Source organism: Pinus tabuliformis, chromosome Q (assembly GCF_031772625.1).
Source record: "Pinus tabuliformis cultivar Carrire ecotype Pingquan chromosome Q, CPIR1, whole genome shotgun sequence".
NCBI lineage: Eukaryota > Viridiplantae > Streptophyta > Pinopsida > Pinales > Pinaceae > Pinus > Pinus tabuliformis.
Window position 1 is genome coordinate 543,001,830 of NC_142296.1, and position 11,820 is coordinate 543,013,649.

Sequence of the window (11,820 nt, forward strand, 5' to 3'; positions counted from 1 at the left end):
CCTAAAATCCTTTACATTCCAGTCATCTCTTGGTTGTGATTTCATAGAGAGAGCCCTCTCTAGTTTGGTAGGGCTAGCTACCAAACTAAAATATAGGTCTGTGGTTACCTCTGTCGATCTCCTCATCAACCTGGGACATTGTTGAGGATAACACAGGGCATGACAACTAGGGAGTGCCAAGGTGTTCTAGTGAATGTAAGGTTCCCAAGTCATGAAAAAATGTAATGCTAGTTGTGAGGTCATGACTGCCAAGGTGTGTTATGGAATGTTAGGGCATGCTAACATGTGCCAAATAGTACGAAGACATGTCAAACAAGCTAAGATATTCCAAGTGTTAAGGCATGCCAAGATGTACAAGGGTGTGACAATGCATGCCAGGGACTGGCAAGGCAAAAAAAGGGAAGAACAAGTTAAACTACAATGAAATGAGCACATAATAGGGTTAATAAGTCATCAATTTACCTTTTCCATGAGGGGCATGCTAGGCACACCAACACTAAGTACCAATAGGTTCCAAGTGCCAAGTGTCAATGCATTATAAGTGCCAAATATTCCTCTATTTCTTCTCATCTAGTTTCCAATAATTGATCTCAAATAACTTTAATATTAAGCCATTGCAAATCATACCAAGTCATCCCAATGCATGCCAAACATGCTAAGACTTGCCAAGTTCCAACATGTGCCGAGTTCCAATTTGCGTCAGGGAGTGTGATGCATGCTATGAAGTGGCAGAGCATATCGAAGAGTGATAAGGTGTGCTAGAGAGTTCAAATGCATGCTGAGGAGTGTTAGGGAGTACTAGGACAACACAAGGAAGAAATAGGTCAAAATGCATGGAAGTGAATGAATATGAGGGTGTGTCGGGGAGTGTTAATGAGTGCTAGCTGTCATGCCAAGGAGGGAGTGACAAGGTATGCTAAGCACGGCCAAGGCATGCCAGGGAATATCAAGGAATGTAAAGAAGTGCTAGAGTGTGCTAGGTAGTTCTGGGGTGTGCTAACATGTGCAAAATAGTGCCAACGCATGCCAGGTGCTAAGACATGCTAGCATGTGTAGGGTGCCAAAGTATGCCAATATGCGTCAAGGAGTTTCAAGGAAACAAAAGGAATAACCAAGCTAAAATGCAAGGAAATTAACACATAAGAGAGTTAATAAGTTGAGACTTTATATTTTTCAAAAGGGGCATGCTAGGCACACTAATAAGATGTTCCAATAGATGCCAAGTCCCAATGTGTGCCAAGTGCTAATTTTTGTCAATGAAATATTATGCCAAGGTGTTCCAGGGCATGCTAGGGACTACAAGGCATGCCAACACATGATAGGGGAGTGTTATGTTATGTTAGGGCATGCCAACATGTGCTTGGGTGTCCTACTTGTTAGCGCTTGAGATTTCACCCTAGGCTGAGGAAGGTAAACCTTCAAGGCTACATCAAACCATTTCACCTCGTAGCTAGCCCTACGAGGTATGAGAAGGCTCTCTCGGGTCAGATTCGGTAGATCTTTCAATAGGATTAGGCTGACCAATTAAGAATAAAGATTTTAGGCTAGTAAATTGATAAGGGGGGTTGATTTAATGATTTTTGGGGTTTTTTAATGGAATGACGGGGCTTTTCTGGGCTGCATGGGCAAAATCACAGCTTGAAACAGAGAAATATAATGACTACATAGATTATTAAACTGAGGCAAGGTAGGCAAGCAATTTAACACCAAATCTAGATTTTTAAATGGGATGGCAAGACTGGTGAGGAGCTAAGGAGGGCAAATAATACTTTGAATCCTCCTTAAACAGGAGAAAACATTGAACGTGAGCAAATTTATAGGAGGAGCATACAATACTATGAATTCCTTCCTAAACACTTCATTTGCTCAACCAAAAATGATCATGAAATGAATTGAAACATAACGGTTTACATATGTAACAGAGGAAAAACTAATGTTAAATTGACATACCACATGAATCCCAGCAAACAGAGCTATGAAATTCCATTAAATTCTCTGCCAAAAACTGTACAATGAAAAGCTCTGTTCCAGCACTCAGCACTCAGAAAACTCCCCCCTTACTCACTCTTTCTCATTACAAATGAATAAATACAATGCTGCCCAAAACAGGGGCGCTGTTTTAACTAACTACAAAAATATGAAACAAAATACAGCTGGGGGAAAACAAGTCGACCCGAAGACCAGGAATTTGTTTTTATCCTTATTTAACAAAATAAACTAAAACAAAACAATCAGCGCTTCCTGAAGAGAGAGTGGCGCTCTTTCTACTTGATAACTGATGAAGTAGCATTTACAGGTGTCAATCCCGACTGAAGACAAACATAGGAAATCGCTCCTCATTCTCTGCCACTTTGCATATGCTGGAAATTACAACTGCTCCCGAATTTCTGGAAATACATTGGCGATTTTAATAAAACAAACTTTAAATTAACATTCTGTTGATGATTTGGCTAATTATGAGGCAAAACTGGAGCGCAGATCTCCATAGGACCAAGATTGGAATCAAATCGCATTCTCTGGCTGTAATGGATAATCTTCACTTTAGTTTGGTTTGCCACGTTGCATAACCTTCAAGCTAGTAGTCCACCGATTCAGCTGATGATGACAACTATACTGAAAGAGGTTTGCGTGTTTAATTCTGATTTATGCTGTGCCACTCATCGATTTCCAACACATTTCAACCACATGCTATATGGTAGCATCAACAAAAGCTCATAATCCGCCTTCTAAGAGCCACATCGCCCACAAAATCTCCAAAGGATCAGTCGTTGGCGGAAATCATGGAACAGAGTCCTGTACAGAGTATCGGAGCCTTTCAGCAGGTGCAGTGCAGATGACTTTGCTCAAATTTGGTGGTTTATGTTGCGGAATAATGAAGCCATTATTGACTACAAAGAATTCTTTTTGGCGCAAGCATATTTGTTCAAGGAGAGCTCAATCGATACCAATTTCACAAGCTCATTTGCAATGACAATATGGTCACTGTGATATAGTTTTTCCAGAATCTGAATCGATACTTTACAGTGGTAAATAGCAGATTCAGATTGCAGAGTCAAAAGTACGAAGAGCTTTCTCATGAATTGTGCTGTGAAGACATTTGGATAGAGGATGTTAATGATGGATGAATTCGGCCCCTTTTGAGAGAGGGTGAACTACTCCTACCCTCTGCAAATATCTCTCCCAGTTGCCACCTTGGACGCAAATCCAACATTATCTGTACAAAGGCTTGGGGGTGGGCAAACAAGCTTCAAGTTATGCTTCTTTACAATCTTATCCAGCTGAATTCGCACATAATGATTTGAAGCAACGCCTCCTGACACAACCAAACAATTAATAGATGGTTCAATGCTTTGGGCCCATTCAACAACTCGATCACATCTCTGCTCCAAACGCAAAACAGCAACTCTCTGGAAAAAGGCAGCAATGTCTGCCCGTAGTTTTCGGTCTTTAGTGCTCGCGGCAACTATCGGATCATTGTTTGTATCAATGTTTCTGAATTCAATTGCCTTCCGCACTTGTGTTTTCAAGCCTGCATATGAGAAATTACAATCCTTGTGTTGCTGCATGGGTACCGAAAGCTTAATAGCATGTGGGTCACCTTCCAGCGCAAGCTCTTCTAGAGCCGGGCCACCACCTCTCCTCATATCGAGTCCAAGCCACCTTGCTGTCTTGTCATATGCCTCTCCAATTGCATCATCTATTGTTGTACCTAGTTGTACATATCGACCAACACTTTGCGCTAGGATAAGAAGATTGTGACCACCAGATATTAAAAGGGCCAGGAATGGAAATTGCAACTCCTTTTCTGTCAACCTAGCAACTAAAGCATGCGCCTCCATGTGATGGACTCCAACCATTGGCAAATTGTGTTTTCCAGCTATCAGTCTTGCTTTTCTCACACCAATACGTAAGCATAGGCTTAAACCAGGTCCAATAGTCACAGCCACTGCAGAAAGATCAAATGGTGTCAAATTTGCATTATGCAATGCATCTTCCACCACTCCATCATAAACACAGCATGAGAAAGCTACCATGTCCTCTTCAAATCGAAGATGAACTGCAATATATTTTCCATTACTTCTGGAGCTTGCCCCAATCATGCGTTTTACTAGCTTTTCTGCAAGTGAAGTAATGGGCACAGAAAATTTTAATGCTTCGTAATTAGCCAAACATCGGAGGCGCTGAATATTGGGCGGGACTTCAGATGACAGTCTATTTGCAAATGGAGATATCCATATTACCCCAATATCAAGTAATCTTGGAAAAACCTTTTGCAAGTAGTAACTGACAGGTGACCAAGCCTTAACCCTGAAATTAAAAATATTGCTTGTATTGTAGTCAAACGTTGCCATTATATCTTCTGGGAGCTCTCTAACCACCCTCACATCATATCTAAGACTTTTGATAAAATGCCCCTCATCATAAATGTCTCCAAAGTTGCTAGGATCTTGCCAAATACTGTTAAAATGAAATTTGGGGATAACAAGAGTTGCATTCAAAAGGCCTGCCACAGCTACTGCATTACAAATCGATGTGCGCTGTTGATTGAGACCACCATTTGCTTCAATAAGTATGTAACCATTTGAATGTGGCAATCCTCCACTCAATGTATGACTGATACAAGGTATCCATTCCTCTCCCTCCCTTGGGTGCTGCCATGCTGCCATAAGCTTCTAACAAAATAAGTACAAACACTGTCATGGCAGCATAAACAAACTGCTCACATCTTCCCTTGTCAATCACTGGTGAAAACTTTGCAGCAGCAGAGAAGGCACGTGAATGAAGAAATGGATATTCCATGACACCTTGGACGGTTACAACCCCGAACCATAGGTCTAGACTCTGTTGCATCCCCTCCTTTACAGCACTCGGCATTGTTTTGTCATCAACTGGTCTCAGATTTTGCCTGGAGGTTCCCTTGCAGAATTTTGTCGATGTTGCATGTGCGCCAACGTCAAAATAAGATGACTCAAGTAGTCCCAATACAGTTGAAGAAATTAGATGCCAACATAAAGACATAATGGATGTATAACTGTGTATTGCTGCTCTAAGGGCCTGCAAAGCTTCGAAACGAATGACTAGATGTGCCACTGTAGAGAACCTCTGTACCATGATAATTGAAACCATATGAAGATAAAACTTGACCAAATTCATCAATCGTAGAGTCTGATGTATGCTTTGTTTTCTTTGTGCTTTTACAGAGGTAGGAGCTGCAATCACTGCCTTTTGAAGAGCTGGAGCATAAATTACACAAATTTAAACAACACATTAATGATTTCTTCTTCAAAACAGGGTTTTGAAGAAGAATCTATCTCTGACATGAGACGGAGTCTAACATTGGCTCCATTTGGGATGGCAGCTGCAGCTTCCTGGAGGTGCCAAGAACCGCAGAACTTTGGGAGAGCAGACAGTGCCTCCACCATTGGGCAATGGAGTCATCATCAACACAACTCTGGATTTATTTTCACACTGAAACTGAACTGAAACAATCTTCAAGCAAACTAAAACAAGATGCTGCCCTTATGGCTGCTTATTTATTTACAACCTACTCTAATCTGCTGTATAAACAAGAAATCAGGTGATGCTAAAATGCCATATTAACCATGCAAGTAGACCTGAAAATGAAGCCGCTTGAGAATGCTGCCACGAAGTCACAGACGCAATTGCTGGCAGCCCTTCATGCACGTACTGAGCCTGGTCATGGAAAAGACAGCCTGATCTGTCAATCAAACTGAAAAATGTGTCCATGTATGCCGCAATAGGATCACGGACACCGGACTCTGTTGGCTGCCCCAACTCTGCAATGCATACTTCCAGCTGCACATTATCAATGTATACATCTATAGGCAAGTCTGTTGTTTCTTGTTGCGAAGGAGGAAGGATTTCCAAGAACTTTTTAGGGTCTTGGAAATCATAAGACTGAATTTGCTCATCGAGATACTGAATCTCATTTTCAACTCTTTCAACAACTAACTCATAAAATCTAGTTTTGCCTTCAAGATGAAGCTTCGGAGATTTCAAACATTGAAGGAAAATACTGAAAAATTCTTCATTAATTTCAATATCCGCTAACAACTCTCTAACGCCATCTAGAGCTTCACAAAGTGCAGGGTCTGCCACATACCCTACCATTGCATGAACATATCAACAGGCACTGGAATGTCTGGATCGAGTTGGAGTCGCCAGGTGAATGATTCAGCCTGCATAAGTGTCTGACTGCTGTCCACCATCAGCATCAGATCTGAACTTGATATATGTACTGGGGTAAAATGCAATCGAAGTGGTCGTATTCACAAGCTCACGGAGATTGACTGAAGCAGCGTTTATCTACTAACGCTGATGTAAAACAGGAGCGTTTTCGAAGGCTTCTGGCGTAACTTCAGGCTCCGTCTAAGACTTATGAAACAAACACATCAATCAACAGACAAGTTTTTCTTCCCCAGTATGGTCGCCACTATGTTAGCGCTTGAGATTTCACCCTAGGCTGAGGAAGGTAAACCTTCAAGGCTACATCAAACCATTTCACCTCGTAGCTAGCCCTACGAGGTATGAGAAGGCTCTCTCGGGTCAGATTCGGTAGATCTTTCAATAGGATTAGGCTGACCAATTAAGAATAAAGATTTTAGGCTAGTAAATTGATAAGGGGGGTTGATTTAATGATTTTTGGGGTTTTTTAATGGAATGACGGGGCTTTTCTAGGCTGCATGGGCAAAATCACAGCTTGAAACAGAGAAATATAATGACTACATAGATTATTAAACTGAGGCAAGGTAGGCAAGCAATTTAACACCAAATCTAGATTTTTAAATGGGATGGCAAGACTGGTGAGGAGCTAAGGAGGGAAAATAATACTTTGAATCCTCCTTAAACAGGAGAAAACATTGAACGTGAGCAAATTTATAGGAGGAGCATACAATACTATGAATTCCTTCCTAAACACTTCATTTGCTCAACCAGAAATGATCATGAAATGAATTGAAACATAACGGTTTACATATGTAACAGAGGAAAAACTAATGTTAAATTGACATACCACATGAATCCCAGCAAACAGAGCTATGAAATTCCATTAAATTCTCTGCCAAAAACTGTACAATGAAAAGCTCTGTTCCAGCACTCAGCACTCAGAAAACTCTCCCCTTACTCACTCTTTCTCATTACAAATGAATAAATACAATGCTGCCCAAAACAGGGGCGCTGTTTTAACTAACTACAAAAATATGAAACAAAATACAGCTGGGGGAAAACAAGTCGACCCCAAGACCAGGAATTTGTTTTTATCCTTATTTAACAAAATAAACTAAAACAAAACAATCAGCGCTTCCTGAAGAGAGAGTGGCGCTCTTTCTACTTGATAACTGATGAAGTAGCATTTACAGGTGTCAATCCCGACTGAAGACAAACATAGGCAATCGCTCCTCATTCTCTGCCACTTTGCATATGCTGGAAATTACAACTGCTCCCGAATTTCTGGAAATACATTGGCGATTTTAATAAAACAAACTTTAAATTAACATTCTGTTGATGATTTGGCTAATTATGAGGAAAAACTGGAGCGCGGATCTCCATAGGACCAAGATTGGAATCAAATCGCATTCTCTGGCTGTAATGGATAATCTTCACTTTAGTTTGGTTTGCCACGTTGCATAACCTTCAAGCTAGTAGTCCACCGATTCAGCTGATGATGACAACTATACTGAAAGAGGTTTGCGTGTTTAATTCTGATTTATGCTGTGCCACTCATCGATTTCCAACACATTTCAACCACATGCTATATGGTAGCATCAACAAAAGCTCATAATCCGCCTTCTAAGAGCCACATCGCCCACAAAATCTCCAAAGGATCAGTCGTTGGCGGAAATCATGGAACAGAGTCCTGTACAGAGTATCGGAGCCTTTCAGCAGGTGCAGTGCAGATGACTTTGCTCAAATTTGGTGGTTTATGTTGCGGAATAATGAAGCCATTATTGACTACAAAGAATTCTTTTTGGCGCAAGCATATTTGTTCAAGGAGAGCTCAATCGATACCAATTTCACAAGCTCATTTGCAATGACAATATGGTCACAGTGATATAATTTTTCCAGAATCTGAATCGATACTTTACAGTGGTAAATAGCAGATTCAGATTGCAGAGTCAAAAGTACGAAGAGCTTTCTCATGAATTGTGCTGTGAAGACATTTGGATAGAGGATGTTAATGATGGATGAATTCGGCCCCTTTTGAGAGAGGGTGAACTACTCCTACCCTCTGCAAATATCTCTCCCAGTTGCCACCTTGGACGCAGATCCAACATTATCTGTACAAAGGCTTGGGGGTGGGCAAACAAGCTTCAAGTTATGCTTCTTTACAATCTTATCCAGCTGAATTCGCACATAATGATCTGAAGCAACGCCTCCTGACACAACCAAACAATTAATAGATGGTTCAATGCTTTGGGCCCATTCAACAGCTCGATCACATCTCTGCTCCAAACGCAAAACAACAACTCTCTGGAAAAAGGCAGCAATGTCTGCCCGTAGTTTTCGGTCTTTAGTGCTCGCGGCAACTATCGGATCATTGTTTGTATCAATGTTTCTGAATTCAATTGCCTTCCGCACTTGTGTTTTCAAGCCTGCATATGAGAAATTACAATCCTTGTGTTGCTGCATGGGTACCGAAAGCTTAATAGCATGTGGGTCACCTTCCAGCGCAAGCTCTTCTAGAGCCGGGCCACCACCTCTCCTCATATCGAGTCCAAGCCACCTTGCTGTCTTGTCATATGCCTCTCCAATTGCATCATCTATTGTTGTACCTAGTTGTACATATCGACCAACACTTTGCGCTAGGATAAGAAGATTGTGACCACCAGATATTAAAAGGGCCAGGAATGGAAATTGCAACTCCTTTTCTGTCAACCTAGCAACTAAAGCATGTGCCTCCATGTGATGGACTCCAACCATTGGCAAATTGTGTTTTCCAGCTATCAGTCTTGCTTTTCTCACACCAATACGTAAGCATAGGCTTAAACCAGGTCCAATAGTCACAGCCACTGCAGAAAGATCAAATGGTGTCAAATTTGCATTATGCAATGCATCTTCCACCACTCCATCATAAACACAGCATGAGAAAGCTACCATGTCCTCTTCAAATCGAAGATGAACTGCAATATATTTTCCATTACTTCTGGAGCTTGCCCCAATCATGCGTTTTACTAGCTTTTCTGCAAGTGAAGTAATGGGCACAGAAAATTTTAATGCTTCGTAATTAGCCAAACATCGGAGGCGCTGAATATTGGGCGGGACTTCAGATGACAGTCTATTTGCAAATGGAGATATCCATATTACCCCAATATCAAGTAATCTTGGAAAAACCTTTTGCAAGTAGTAACTGACAGGTGACCAAGCCTTAACCCTGAAATTAAAAATATTGCTTGTATTGTAGTCAAACGTTGCCATTATATCTTCTGGGAGCTCTCTAACCACCCTCACATCATATCTAAGACTTTTGATAAAATGCCCCTCATCATAAATGTCTCCAAAGTTGCTAGGATCTTGCCAAATACTGTTAAAATGAAATTTGGGGATAACAAGAGTTGCATTCAAAAGGCCTGCCACAGCTACTGCATTACAAATCGATGTGCGTTGTTGATTGAGACCACCATTTGCTTCAATAAGTATGTAACCATTTGAATGTGGCAATCCTCCACTCAATGTATGACTGATACAAGGTATCCATTTCTCTCCCTCCCTTGGGTGCTGCCATGCTGCCATAAGCTTCTAACAAAATAAGTACAAACACTGTCATGGCAGCATAAACAAACTGCTCACATCTTCCCTTGTCAATCACTGCTGAAAACTTTGCAGCAGCAGAGAAGGCACGTGCATGAAGAAATGGATATTCCATGACACCTTGGACGGTTACAACCCCGAACCATAGGTCTAGACTCTGTTGCATCCCCTCCTTTACAGCACTCGGCATTGTTTTGTCATCAACTGGTCTCAGATTTTGCCTGGAGGTTCCCTTGCAGAATTTTGTCGATGTTGCATGTGCGCCAACGTCAAAATAAGATGACTCAAGTAGTCCCAATACAGTTGAAGAAATTAGATGCCAACATAAAGACATAATGGATGTATAACTGTGTATTGCTGCTCTAAGGGCCTGCAAAGCTTCGAAACGAATGACTGGATGTGCCACTGTAGAGAACCTCTGTACCATGATAATTGAAACCATATGAAGATAAAACTTGACCAAATTCATCAATCGTAGAGTCTGATGTATGCTTTGTTTTCTTTGTGCTTTTACAGAGGTAGGAGCTACAATCACTGCCTTTTGAAGAGCTGGAGCATAAATTACACAAATTTAAACAACACATTAATGATTTCTTCTTCAAAACAGGGTTTTGAAGAAGAATCTATCTCTGACATGAGATGGAGTCTAACACTACTCATGGCAAGATGTTCTACGTACAAAGATGTTCCAAGACATGCAAGGTGCCAAGGAGTATTAGTGTACCGTTCCAAACCATGTTAAGGTGTGCCATGAGTGTTGAGGAGTGCTAGGTATCTCTCATTAACAGAATTGACAGAGCTTGATTATGTATTAAATAATATAGTTCCTACACACACTAGTGGAACTTTATTTAAAGGAAATTTTCTAGATAATAAACCTAATAGAGATGAATCATGTGTTGACTCGTAGGAAAAATATATTCTTATGACTTAAGGGAAATGATGTACACACTAATTAATTCTTAACAAATTGACTGACTATTATAACCACTATGACCTTGGACAAATAATGAAAAAGACTCCACAACAATGGTCTTAAATCGCTATATTTTGACAAAAAATATAGTAATAGGTACATAGCGTCATCAAAAACTCATTGGAATGGTCAATGATGATGAACATTTTTTTACTGTCACCAAAAGTAACCAAAAAGAGCATTGGTGAGGGTCAATAAAAGATCGTCACTAGAAGTGTCACCAAAGAGAAAATTAGTGAAGGACCTTTAACGACCCTCACCAAAAGTGTCACCAAAGAGAGAATTAGTGACAGACCTTTAACGACCCTCACCAAAAGTGTCATTGAAAATGACTTTGGTGACAAACCTTAAAGGGCCATCACTATATACACTTACAACAACGATTTTTTAAAAACCGTCATCATATGTGACATTGGTGACGGACCTTAAAGGTTCATCACGGGCATGAAGTGTCATCAAAAACTCATCGGAATGATCAATGATGATGAACATTTATTGACTATCACCAAAAGTAACCAAAAAGATCATTGGTGACAGTCAATAAAAGATCGTCACTAGAAGTGTCACCAAAGAGATAATTAGTGATGGGCCCTTTAACGATCCTCACCAAAAGTGTCACCAAAGAGAGAATTAGTGACGGTCCTTTAACAACCCTCACCAAAAGTGTTATTGAAAATGGCTTTAGTGACAAACCTTAAAGGACCATCACTATATACACTTACAACAATGCCTTTTTAAAGACCGTCACCATATGCAACATTGGTGACGTGCCTTAAAGGTCCATCACAAGCATGACCCTCACCAATGACCTTTTTCTTGTAGTGCTCCCACAAATCCTGCAGTCTCATTCAATCCCTCACCTCGGAGAGCATAACTTTGCAACCGTAGAGACAAAACCCTAACTTTTTTCATTGAATCTTCTGCAATTTATTGTGCAACTGAGTGTATTTGTCATGTGTAATATGGTGGTGTGTTTGATTTGTTGTGTCGTTCAACAATTCGACTCACTCTTGGATTCCTTACGGTTTTAGTCAGCCTAACTTGTAAATAACAGTGAGCCTAAACACTCTCACCTT

The 11,820-nt window shown here is 40.7% G+C and overlaps 2 pseudogenes; both read right to left on the reverse strand.

Annotated features, from left to right (window-relative positions):
• Positions 1-3,073: 3,073 nt before the first annotated feature.
• LOC149220587 (putative tRNA N6-adenosine threonylcarbamoyltransferase, mitochondrial pseudogene) lies at positions 3,074-4,667 on the reverse strand (annotated as a pseudogene).
• A 3,489-nt stretch (positions 4,668-8,156) lies between these two features.
• On the reverse strand, positions 8,157-9,750 carry LOC149220588 (putative tRNA N6-adenosine threonylcarbamoyltransferase, mitochondrial pseudogene; annotated as a pseudogene).
• Between the last annotated feature and the right edge of the window lie 2,070 nt (positions 9,751-11,820).